Source organism: Tursiops truncatus, chromosome 5 (genome assembly GCF_011762595.2).
Source record: "Tursiops truncatus isolate mTurTru1 chromosome 5, mTurTru1.mat.Y, whole genome shotgun sequence".
In the NCBI taxonomy this organism is placed as follows: Eukaryota; Metazoa; Chordata; class Mammalia; order Artiodactyla; family Delphinidae; genus Tursiops; species Tursiops truncatus.
In genome coordinates, this window is record NC_047038.1 from 91,170,103 (window position 1) to 91,182,817 (window position 12,715).

The 12,715-nt window shown below is 38.5% G+C and overlaps 1 long non-coding RNA gene across 1 annotated transcript; it reads right to left on the reverse strand.

The window, feature by feature from the left end:
* Nucleotides 1-2,292: 2,292 nt before the first annotated feature.
* On the reverse strand, nt 2,293-6,442 carry LOC141278798 (uncharacterized). The gene is made up of 4 exons (XR_012332041.1): nt 6,387-6,442; nt 4,564-4,602; nt 3,876-3,911; nt 2,293-2,416 (listed from the first exon to the last, which is right to left on the reverse strand). It is a non-coding gene; the product is annotated as an uncharacterized lncRNA (long non-coding RNA).
* Between the last annotated feature and the right edge of the window lie 6,273 nt (nt 6,443-12,715).

Consider the following 12,715-nt stretch of genomic DNA (forward strand, 5'->3'; position numbering starts at 1 on the left):
GGGATAGCAAATACTGCTTCAAAGCAGTGAGAAGCCCATGAGGACAGAAGTCCAGACTGTCCTGTTGTCATCTGTTTCCCCAGTGCCTGGAACCGAGGAAATACTTGAAATTGTATGTTGGATGGATAGGTGAACGAACAGAGAGAGTTAAGACCATGTATTGGACTACTGAACTAAAATATATTTAATGATAGAGTCTAGATTAGAAATATCTGTGTGTGAGAATGCCGAGCTGGGTCTAATCACATAAGTGGTAACAGAGGTAAATGTAAGGTCCTGTCCTTCAGTCCAAGGGTACAGGCACAGAAAACATCTAACATGTTTTTAGCAATGCAGGAAAAGGACTTAGTGATTACCCAAAAAGACAGTTACAGGGACTTCCCTGGGGTCCAATGGTTAAGACTCTGCGCTCACAATGCAGGGGGCCCAGGTTTGACCCCTGGTCAGGAAGCTAGATCCTGCATCCTGCATGCACGCCGCAGCTAAGAAGATCCCGCGTGCTGCAACTAAGACCTGGCACAGCCAAATACATAAATAAATATTAAGAAAAACAAAAGACAGTCACAGCCCTAAATCATATTAATAGATGTAGGATCTGGAATGTTGGAGACAATCACCCCATTTTTATCATTTTCCAGATCACATCTGTGGTATTACGTGCAGTTTTGAATACCATCTTCGAGGATGGCGACAATATAAAAACTAAAGAATATTTGGCAAAGACTCCTAGGATATTGAAAAATCATACCATGTCATACAGAGGATGGTCGGAGGACTGGGGAAGTTTTCTTGGAGGAACTCGGGACTGTGAAAGTTATCTTTATTTATTTGAAGGGTTAGCATTGAGAAACCAGGCTGGATTTATCTGATGTGACCCCAAAGAGCTGGATTAGAACGAAGTTTTAACTCCATACAAAAAAATGACATTTCGGGCTTCCCTGGTGGCGCAGTGGTTGAGAGTCCGCCTGCCGATGCAGGGGATACGGGTTCGTGCCCCGGTCCGGGAAGATCCCATATGCCGCGGAGCGGCTGGGCCCGTGAGCCATGGCCGCTGAGCCTGCGCGTCTGGAGCCTGTGCTCCGCAACGGGAGAGGCCGCGGCAGTGAGAGGCCCGCGTAGCGCAAAAAACAAAAAAAAGACTTTTCCAAGATCAAAGCTAGCCAAGAAAAGACTATGGAATGTCTCTCTTACATAGACTGAGGTATTCTGGCAGATGTCTGTATGTCAGTGATGTTTTGGAGGAGCACTGGGGGGTCCTGCTTAAACACAAATACTGCTTCAGTAGGTCCCCAGTGGAGCCTGATCTCTTTTGCATTTCTAACAAGCTCCCAGGTGATGTCCACTCAATGGCCTCTAAGGTCCTTTCCAAGTCTGAGACTTTGGTTTCTATGAAATAGATGCATGTCCCCTCCTATGCAGACTCCATTCCCTTTGACTTTTAGATGTAGCCCTGTTGAACCAGTTTGTAAGGACAGACCTTTGGGAAACTTCCCAAATGAAGCCAAAGTCCCCTATGAATGCCACGTAGTGATTTTTCCCACCACGAAGGAACAGAAGGGACTAACATACTGTGATCACTCTTCTTAATTAAGAGGTGAAATGGTTACCATTCTCTTTCCTGAAAAGTGGACTGCGGATTTGTAGAGGTGGAGAATGAGTAATATCTGTAAAATCTTTTTTGTTCCTTTTTTCCTTGTACATCTGTAGAGACAGATTAGGGAGAAATTTGTAACTTTGCCTCTCAAATAAGACAAAAGGAAATTTTAAGTGCATTTCCGCATGGCTTCATCAATTTCCATCCCAGTTAAAAGGGTCAAAACACCATCTCCTCTTGCCGGAAACATCCCAGTGGTCTCTCAAGGGCTTGGATGTAGGCTGAGGACAGTCCTGTCACCCACCCCTCCCCAAGAATGGCAGAGACTGCAGGCTGCATACCCCTCCCCGATATTCTTTTTCCTTCCTTCCTTTGTCGTAGAATCTCTGGTTCTTAGCTAGGCATACGACTTCCCAGAGAAAAAGAGATCCTGTTTCCTAGATTCCTTTGCTTGTTTTCCTGATCTCTCTTTAAATGTCGATAATGATGGAAAATGACATTCCACGTGGGAATAATATAGTGATACAAACATTTTTAATGAAGCACTGCCATTTTATCCAGGATACTGAAAAGTGTTCACTGTGGTACAAGGAGCAGAGAGATGAAGTCATTGATCGTCAGTTGCGGTGTTAAACAATGCTGGAGAAAGAAGCTGCATTTGGCTACGAAGTTCCTGGAGAACTTCATGAATCATGAATCTCCCCGTCTGTCGGGGGTAAAGGAGCCTGTTGGGTTAGGAGTCAAAGAAGGAGTGATTTCTGTTATTGGTGAGAATGGTAGCATGGGGACTATGGTAGTCCGTCTGTTCGTTGGTGGTTTCCGCTGATAAAACAAAAATCAAGACAAAAAAGGCATTTATAAATCCTCGACATATAAATATTACGTAGCTACTACTTGAGTAATAAAACATTTTTAAGTTTATATAGATAAGAGGGGAGAATTTTCAACCAATACCATTTTTTTTTTAGTTTTATTAACATTACCAACTTCCTCTATTTCTCTCTATGTGTATGACAGTTAATTACTGAAATTTCAAATTGTTTGCATTTCATCTTTGCAAAGAAAAGCAAGTACATTCTTTCCAACCTTGTTGTTTCAGCCAATCTTTTTGGGAAGAACAACTAGAAGAGTTGGACGCCCCCACCGCCAAATGTTTATGCATACTTCTGAAGGTAGCAGAGTTCTAAGAAAGTGAGGCTTTATGGACCCGAGATCCTGGGGAGGCAAGAATCCCAGGGAGGCATTTGACTGCCCTCAAGGCAACTGGAGACTCCTAAAGCAGTGGCTGAAAGGCTGGAAGCCCAGCACTTTTGACAAACTCACAGGGCTGGGGGCCAAAAGTTCAAGTTCAGGGGCTGCCGGAGAGGAGACTTGGTAAGTAACCCGGCTTAAGGCTAGGACCCCAAAGACCTCACCCTGGGGGTAAGAGTGAACCAGGGGAACTTGTTCTAATCATCTCAGTCTCCAAGTGGATCAAGGTGATCTGTGAATGTTGTCCCCACAGTCTACATAGTCTAGAAACAAAAGTAAATTCTCTCTGGAGGACGATAACTTCATCCCGAACCTCAAGTTGTCTCTATCATTTTCAAAAACAATGTTCACTGCTCAATCAAAAGCAACCAGGCTAAAAAAAGAATCCAGAGGGGGTGGGGTTGGGGGGGAACGAGACTCAAGTGACAGTGAAAAAAAGTCTATCATAGAAGCAGACCCTCAGGAGGTCCAAACAGTGGAGTTACCAGACACTGACTTTAAAATAACTGTGATTAAAATGCTCAAGGAATTAGAAGATAAGATGGTGACTTTGGCATAAAAGGGACACGTTAGAGCTGAAAAATAGAAGGAAATAGAATAATTTTAAGAAATTATGATTTCTTAAATAATTTCACGTATTTTTCTATATAAATATATATGTATATTTTTTTAAATGTAACTTCCCTCTCAGATATTTTTAGTAGGATACATGTAATGAAAATTTGAGAGGACTTTTGCTTAATAACTATCTTCAACATTTTCAAGAAATTGTAATGCTTTTCAGACAGATTCACAAGTTTTAGTTCTTCCATTAATTAGCAATTTTGTTAGTATGTGGAACATTCTTAATTCATAAGCAGTGACTTAAAATTTTATTAAAAATAAGATATAAATGGGAAATTAGCCAGTATTATGATAACAAAACCCTCAAACATGATTTCACATTTCCTGTCTTTCCCTTTATTTTCCTGAACCTTCATTCTTCTTTCAAGTGTTGATAATGATAGAAAAATCAAAAATGAAAACTTACACAGGTATTGAAGAGTTCATAAAACCTCTGAAGGTACTGCAAGAGGGGGAAAATAAAAACAGTTACCTGACATTTAATTGTTAGGAAATTTTGTTTCAGTTCACATATAATTTTTTAAGTTCTTAAAAAAAGAAATACTTCCAAGAAGAAATTGCAAAAATTACTTTAAGGTCTGTGAGTAGTAAAGAAGCTTGTTGTAATGTAAATTGGACAATCATATAGAAGAAAAGGGAGTTAGGAGTCAGCTGAGATGAGGATCAGTACAAAAATTTTCCAGAGATTAACTCCACTAAAAAACAACCAGAGTCCATAGAAACATAAAGATTTATCTCTGCCTTTTTAGTCAGACTATAAAAGGAAAAGGAAGTTGAGAGCCAGGGTGAGGAACAGAGAGCTGTGTGCTTTGGCAGTTCTCTCTGAGCAGAAACCTGAGCTTTCAAAGATGTTCCAAGCATCTTCAGGAAGATGCAAAGCAGCAGGCAATATACCAAGAGGCCACAATCTACAGATCAAAATCTACGCTAAAGATAATTACTGAAAATAAGTATAAATTTATCTCTGAGCTTGCTTGGCAAAAGAAGTAGACATTTGTCTGTTGAGATGAAGTCTTCTAAAAGGAATTAATAATACATGTAACTTGTTAATGAGGAATTTTAGATATTATAATGGATGTATTGAATGGGTTTACCAGGCGATGCAGTCTACATGGGCGCATTCTTTGGATCCTCTGAAAAGTAAGGACATAATATTCAGTTGCAAAAACAAAGTATTCTGGTGATCTCTGGGTTCTAGATTATTTAAGTCAGATTATGCTAAACTTGTAGAAGACGTTTAATGACTTATGTTAGCCCCTTATTGTGAAAGAGAAGGATCTAAACCAGTTGTATATTGAGAAGGGTGGTGTTCACCCAGACGAGAAGTGACACAAGGCTGGTGTTCTAACTTTCACGGGCCTGGAGATGGTCTATTTCTCTGGAGATGATTCTCCCAATTGGCAGGAACTGTCCACAGAATTCCTAGGTATGCCAGCGAGGCTGGTTCCTATGCTTCCCACCTTAGATTTTTCATTTTTACCTTGGAGAAAATCTTTTTTTTTTTTTTTAATTTTGTTGAAGTATAGTTGACTTGCAATGTTGTGTTAATTTCTGCTGTACAGCAAAGTGACTCAGTTATACGTATGTATATTCTTTTTCATATTCTTTTCCATTACTGTTTATTACAGGATATTGAATATAGTTCCCTGTGCTTTACAGTAGGACCTTGTTGATATTCATTCTATATGTAATAGTTTACATGTGCTATCCCCAAATTCCCACTCCATCCCTCCTCCAGCCCCCTCCCCCTTGGCAACCACAAATCTGTTCTCTATCTCTGTGGGTCTATTTCTGTTTTGTAGATATGTTCATTTGTGTCCTATTTTAGATTCCACATATAAGTGATATCATATGGTATTTGTCTTTCTCTTTCTGACTTACTTCACTTAGTATGATAATCTCTAGTTGCATCCAGGTTGATGCAAATGGCATTAGTTCATTCTTTATCATGGCTGAGTAATATTCCATTGTATATATATACCACATCTTTTTTTTTTACATCTTTATTGGAGTATAATTGCTTTACAATGATGTGTTAGTTTCTGCTTTATAACAAAGTGAATCAGTTATACATATACATATGTTCCCATATCTCTTCCCTCTTGCGTCTCCCTCCCTCCCACCCTCCCTATCTCACCCCTCCAGGCGGTCACAAAGCACCGAGCTGATCTCGCTGTGCTATGCGGCTGCTTCCCACTAGCTATCTACCTTACGTTTGGTAGTGTATATATGTCCATGCCTCTCTCTCGCTTTGTCACAGCTTACCCTTCCCCCTCCCCATATCCTCAAGTCCATTCTCTAGTAGGTCTGTGTCTTTATTCCTGTCTTACCCCTAGGTTCTTCATGACATTTTTTTTTCTTAAATTCCATATATATGTGTTAGCATACGGTATTTGTCTTTCTCTTTCTGGCTTACTTCACTCTGTATGACAGACTCTAGGTCTATCCACCTCATTACAAATAGCTCAATGTTGTTTCTTTTTATGGCTGAGTAATATTCCATTGTATATATGTGCCACATCTTCTTTATCCATTCATCTGATGATGGACATTTAAGTTGCTTCCATGTCCTGGCTATTATAAATAGTGCTGCTATGAACATAGGGGTGCATATATCTTTTCAAATTATAGTTTTGTCTGGATATATGCCCAGAAGTGGAATTGCTGGATCATATGGCAACTCTATTTTTAGTTTTTTGAGGGACCTCCCTACTGTTCTCCATAGTGGCTGCACTAATTTACATTCCCACCAAAAGAGTAAGAGGGTTCCCTTTTCTTGGAGAAAATCTTGTAATCATGCTTTATGTTCCTGAAAATATTACTTCTTGAAAATGTCACTTGTTTCCTCCCTAAATCATATCTTCCTAGGAGACAACAACTATTCCTAATTTTGTTTTTTTTAAAAAAGAACAGTTACCTTCCAGTTTAAGAAGTGATCATGGTGAATTCCAGAATGAAATTCTCGTACCTGTGAAAATTGAGAGGAAGAGTATGGAGACTGAGGAAATAGATGTAATAATAATAATAGTAATTAACTAGGAGATTTAGACTTTGAGTTCCCAGAAGGCAGGGGCTATGTTTTGTCATCTGTGTAATCCTGGCACCTAGCACGATCCACCCATTTCAAGAAAAAATTGTTTACAGAATAAGCAAATGAACGTTGCATCTGTTAACATCGGTCACTAATCCTTTTTAATACCAAAAATATTATCTCAGATACAAGCATACCTAGTTTTATTGCACTTCACAGATACTGCATTTTTTTTTTTAACAAATTGAAGGTTTGTGGCAACCCTGTGACAAGTCTATCATTCATTTTTCCACCAGTGCTTGCTCACTTCATGTCTCTGTGTCACATTTCAGTAATTCTCACAATATTTCAAACTTTTGATTATTGTCATATTTATCATGGTGATCTGTGCTCAGTGATCTTTAAAAATATTACTACTACGACCTGCCGAAGGCTCAGATGATGGTTAGCGTTTTTTAGCAATAAAATATTCTTCCATAAAGGTGCACATTGTTTTGTAGACATAATGCTACTGCACACATAATAGATTACAGTATAGTGTAAACATAACTTTTACATGCACTGGGAAGCCAAGAAATTCGTGTGACCCACTTTCTTACAGTATTTGCTTTATTGTTGTGGTCTGGGACCGAACTTGCAATATCTCCGAGGTAAGCCTGTAATTCTCTCAGCCTACTCACTCTCTGCTTTGTTCATAATAACGACCTGAGCTGTAGTTTTCCTTAACCTGCTGCCACGCGTCTTCCGTTTGTCTCAGGGTTTATCAAGGGCTTCTCCAGAGCAATCGCAGCTCCCTCTGACAGCCCCTCCGTCATCCAGTGGTTCTCAACCTCCATGGCCCAGTGAAATAATCCCCTGGGGAGCATATAAAAATCCTGATGCCTGGATCACACCCCAGGCCAATTAAGTCAGGTTTTAGGGGTGGGACCCAGACATCAGGACTTTTTAAAGTCCCCACGCAATTCCATAGTGCGGCCAAGATTGAGAATGACTGCTCTGTTCTGAGGCCAGGAGAGTTTCTCTGCTGTGCTTGACTCAAATCTATTGTTTTTCTAACAGGGTCTTTTAAAATAGGTTGAAAGAGCTACTTTTAGCTCCAAAGAAACTTAAAATGGAGACTGTGGCTTTGAATCCAATGATAGATTTTTTTTTTTTTTTGAGGGTTGAATATAAAAGTTTGGAATGCATGAACCAAGACTGATTTGCAGAAATAGACATTAAGAGTTTACTTACTGGTGTGCAGTGAGCTGTGACCAAAAGGAAAGTGAGCAGAAACACCAGTTTCATCTTTTGACTCTATCTACAAGTAAAACAAGAGTATTAATTCTTAACTTGGAAAATATGGGGCCCTTTCCTGCTTATGTAGCGTGACACTGGATCAGGCACATTATTAAGGAACTTGGCGAAGATTATGCTATTGGGAACCAAAGGATGTATAGATTAGAGATTCTGGAAGATATTAAACACTTGGAATATAGATTATGATTCACATGCCTTAAGAATTGTGTGTGGCTCTAATTCAAGATCTACAACATACACACACACACGCAGGCGTGCATTCAAGTACAGTACAGTATAAAACATTTCATGCTTATTAGGAATATTGCCCCAGTGAGTTTAAAAGAATATTGGTCTATTCTATTAACTGCTTGTAAAAACACAGCTTTTAAAATAGTTATTATTTCATTTGATTCTTACAATGACTTGGATAGGTAGATATCATTAGTATAATATCCACTTAGAAGTGGGTATTTGTCTGGTCTATACTCCTATATTATGATGTAGATTGTTTATTTGATGTGTTAGTAAATTCTAATAGGTTCATTGTTTTTCTGTTTTCTACTGTATCATGGCAACTTTTATTTCAATCATTTTCATTTTTCATGAAAACAAGAAAAGTTCCATCATCTTTTAAATGATATACAAAATGCCTTTTTTGTTGTTTTGAGGGAAGAGAAGAGAGATCAGGCATTCTGAAGATAAGTATAATTGTTTTATTTCTCCATAGGATTACTGTAATTTTTATCAAGAGTATATTGATTGAGTTTTGTAAGTGGTGTCACTCTTGGTAAGTGTTTTTAATAAAACTTAATTCTGCCATTTGAAATACTTTTTACAAAGAGAGCTCTAAATGTAATTTTAAAACAAATCAAGACAAAATGACAACACATATCCAATAATCTTAGATCTGTGAAATGCCATAAGAGAATATGTCCTGAACCAAACTGCCAATGACTGACTTTAAAAGTCCATCTTCAAGGTTAAACAGTATTTGAAATGGGAAGAAAGCCTTCAAGAGGATGATACGAAGACCAAATTTATGTAAATATTATTGCCTGCTGGAAGGCTTGCATCCTTCATGTTCCCCTGTTATAACTGTTGATGTTCCCCTTATTTTTCCTTATATACATTGCTGTAAATATGGAGGAGGGAAACAGGAATGCACATTTGAAGGATAACTTTGAATATTCCACTTATGTAGGATTTTTGTCACTGCTGTTTTTCTATAATTTGTTTTCAGTCACTATTTTAAAGCCCTAACGTAACCCAGAGCAAACATCAGAGTAACATATTTAAAATAAATAAACATGTGGGTACATGAGACAATATTTAAAGAATTAAAAGCATGGGCCGTGACTATAAAAGAGAATTAAAATGTTATTGTAAATAAATTAAATTCTTTAATTCTCAACCTTTCTAGTTGTCCATATCTTTTATAAGGTAATGTAATTTATAATTGAAAGGATATTTATTACCTTGTACACCAGGAAAGATGAAATGTCCAATATCGTTAAGATTTCCTTGACGCCTCGTTTGTAGATGATCTGGATAATCAGATATTTATATACGTGGATACTAATGACGTGCAGTATCAGCACTTTAAAAAAAAAAGATTCCTCATGACCCTCATTTACATAGGAATGGGACAGGGGTTTCCCGCCCAAGGACAATACCTCATTCTTTGCAGGGCCAAGACCCTTGTCTCTGATCATAATACATTTTTGTGGTTACTCTTGAGACATGAGTAATTCAGGAGACCTAGGGTTTTGTTAATGAACAATCAGGACAAATAAATTGCAACAACTAGAAAAGTACCATACTTGTATTAGTAGTTTGGCTAGGAGATACACCCTGAGAATTTCAACTTAAAAGACTTAACATAAATCCATTGAAATTTGTGTGAATCATGCATTGACGGAGGATATCTTTTTCTGCCATCTCATTCAGTGGGGAGACAGAGGCTATGAGCTGGATAAGTGGAGGAAGCACTAGCCTAAGAGTCAGCCCTCCGAGTCCCAGCTCAGCCACTGCCTGTGTTGGCTACACCTGGTGAAGGTCAGTTTGGTTTTCCACAGAAAAAATCCCCAGGGCTCTCCTTATCTCAGAGTCCAGGTCCCAGCTAACTCAATACCAGAGAAAGGAAATTCTTCCCTCCTCCGACAAACACCCATTCATCTCTTGCTCCTGTATGTTTGACAGGATAAATATTTAGCTCCTTTCAGAGAAGTCCTATACTCTCCACATCTATAGGTTTCACTTTTATGGTCCAGGCAGATCAGGCTGCATTTTTACCAAAATCTAGGTTATTAGTCTTAAATAACAGTCTTAAATAATATCACCTGTGGGACACCAACAGCTTAGCCAAGGCATCACTTTGCCAAACCCAATTCCTTTCACTATATATATATATATATATATATATATATATATATATATATATATATATATATATATAAATGAGCACTCCTTTATTGGGCTAATCAAAATAGTGTCACCTAGTTCTGGGAAAAAGTTCTAGTGCTTTGAAACTCCAGTGCAAAATGAAATAAAATGCAAACTTCACAACTTCACCTCACAGACCTTCCACCATGTTCTAGCTACATAAGTATGTGAATAGCGTAATTGCCCGCAGCCCGGAATTCACTCTTTTTCTCTAGTATGATAAAACAGATTGATTCCTTTTAAAGCAGTACCCGTTCTCCTCTTTCATCTTGTCTGGAACAGAGATAATGGATAAGTGGGAAAAATCAAAGAAACTTCTGGATCCATCACAATGGGAGTCCAGCCACCATGCTAAGCAGCAGCGAACGGGATGGTCTGGGAGCCATATCAGAACTTTGTTTGTTAACTTATCTGTGTCTCCTAAATTGAGGCACTGTCTAACTCTTGGCTTCTCAACAGTGGTGATCACAAGTTTGTTTCTTCAGGAACAAATTTGAGTGGGTGGACCTCTCAGCTTTCTCGGATTTGGCATCCCACAGGAGTCTGTGCTTTCCCTTTGAAGGTTCACAAGCCCTCAGCACTAAGAAACACAGACCACCGTCCAGAGCAGAATGTAACACACTTTCTCAGTGTGGCTTTTGCTTTTTTTTTTAAGTGTAGTTGATTTACAATATTATATTCGTTTCAGGTGTACAACATAGTGATTCAGTATTTTATAGATTATACTCCATTTAAAGTTATTATAAAATATTGGCTATATTCCCTGTGCCGTACAGTAAATCCTTGTATCTTATTTTATACAAAGTAGTTTGTCCTACTTAATCCCCTACTGCTATCTTTCCCCTTCCCTCTCCCCACTGGTAACCATTAGTTTGTTCTCTATATCTGTGTCTGTTTGTTTTGTTATATTCATTCATTTGTTCCAATTTTTAGATTCCACCTATGAGTGATAGCATACAGTATTTGTCTTTCTCCATCCTATTTCACTAAGCATGAAACCCTCCAGGTCCATCCATGTTGTTGCACATGGCAAAACTTTGTTCTTTTTTATGGCTAATATTCCATTGTGTGTGTCTGTGTATGTATATATGTGTGTATGTATGTGTGTGTGTGTATGTATACACACACACACACACACACACACACACACAGCTTCTTTATCCATTCATCTATTGATGGGCACTTAGGTTGCTTCTATATCTTAGATATTGTAAATAAAGTTGCTGTGAACATTGGGGTACATATATCTTTTCAAATTAGTGTTTTCGTTTTCTTTGCATGTATACCTTGGAGTAGAATTGCTGGATCATACGGTAGTTCTATTTTTAGTTTTTTGAGGAACCTCCATACTGTTTTCCATAATGACTACACCAGTTTACATTCCCACCAACAGTGTAGGAGGGTTTCCTTATCTCCACATCCTCGCAAACATTTGTTACTTGTGGTCTTTTTGATGGTAGCCATTTGGACAGGTGTGAGGTGATACCTCACTCTGGTTTTGATTTGCATTTCTCTGATGATTAGCAGTGTTGAGTATCTTTTCATGTGCCTGTTGGCCATCTGTATGTCTTCTTTGGAAAAATGTCTATTCAGGTTTTCTGCCCACTTGTTAATTGGGTTGTTTGGGTTTCTTTTGATATTGAGTTGTATGAGCTCTTTATATATTTTGGATATTAACCCCTTATCAGTCATGTCGTTTGCAAATATTTTCTCCCACTCAGTAGGTTGTCTCTTCATTTTGTCAATGGTTTCCTTTGCTGTGCAAAAGGTTTTAAGTTTAATTAGGTCCCACTCGTTTGTTTTTGTTTCCTTTGCCTAAGAAGACATATCCAAAAAAATATTGCTATGACTTATGTCAAAGAGTGCACTATATTTTCTTCTAGGAGTTTTATGGTTTTTGGTCTTACATTTAGCTTTTTAATCCATTTTGAGTTTATTTTTGTATATAATGTGAGAAAATATTCTAATTTCTTTTTTTTTTTTTTTTTGCAGTACGCGGGCCTCTCACTGTTGTGGCCTCTCCCGTTGCAGAGCACAGGCTCCGGACGCGCAGGCCCAGCGGCCATGGCCCACGGGCCCAGCCGCTCCGAGGCATGTGGGATCCTCCCGGACCAGAACATGAACCCGTGTCCCCTATATCGGCAGGCGGACTCCCAACCACTGCGCCACCAGGGAAGCCCTAGATTCTACTATTAACTATGAATTATTTGCTTTATCACATATCTATACATGTATCTATCTTTCTATGAATGTATTTGATGCCCATTTAAAAATTTGTTACATATCTTTTTCTTGTCCATTTTTGGAAGATTTTATCTGTTATATGTTGCAATGATCTGCATGTGTCTTTTGTCTTTATGGAGCCTCATTGCTTCTAAGCTAGTGTGCAAAGAAGCATGTTTAAGTAGAACAAAATATTGTAAGGGGCCATTTGAATAACCAGTGTCTGGTTAGCCCATTACAGGTTAGCCCACTTGGATAGTTAAGTGGGA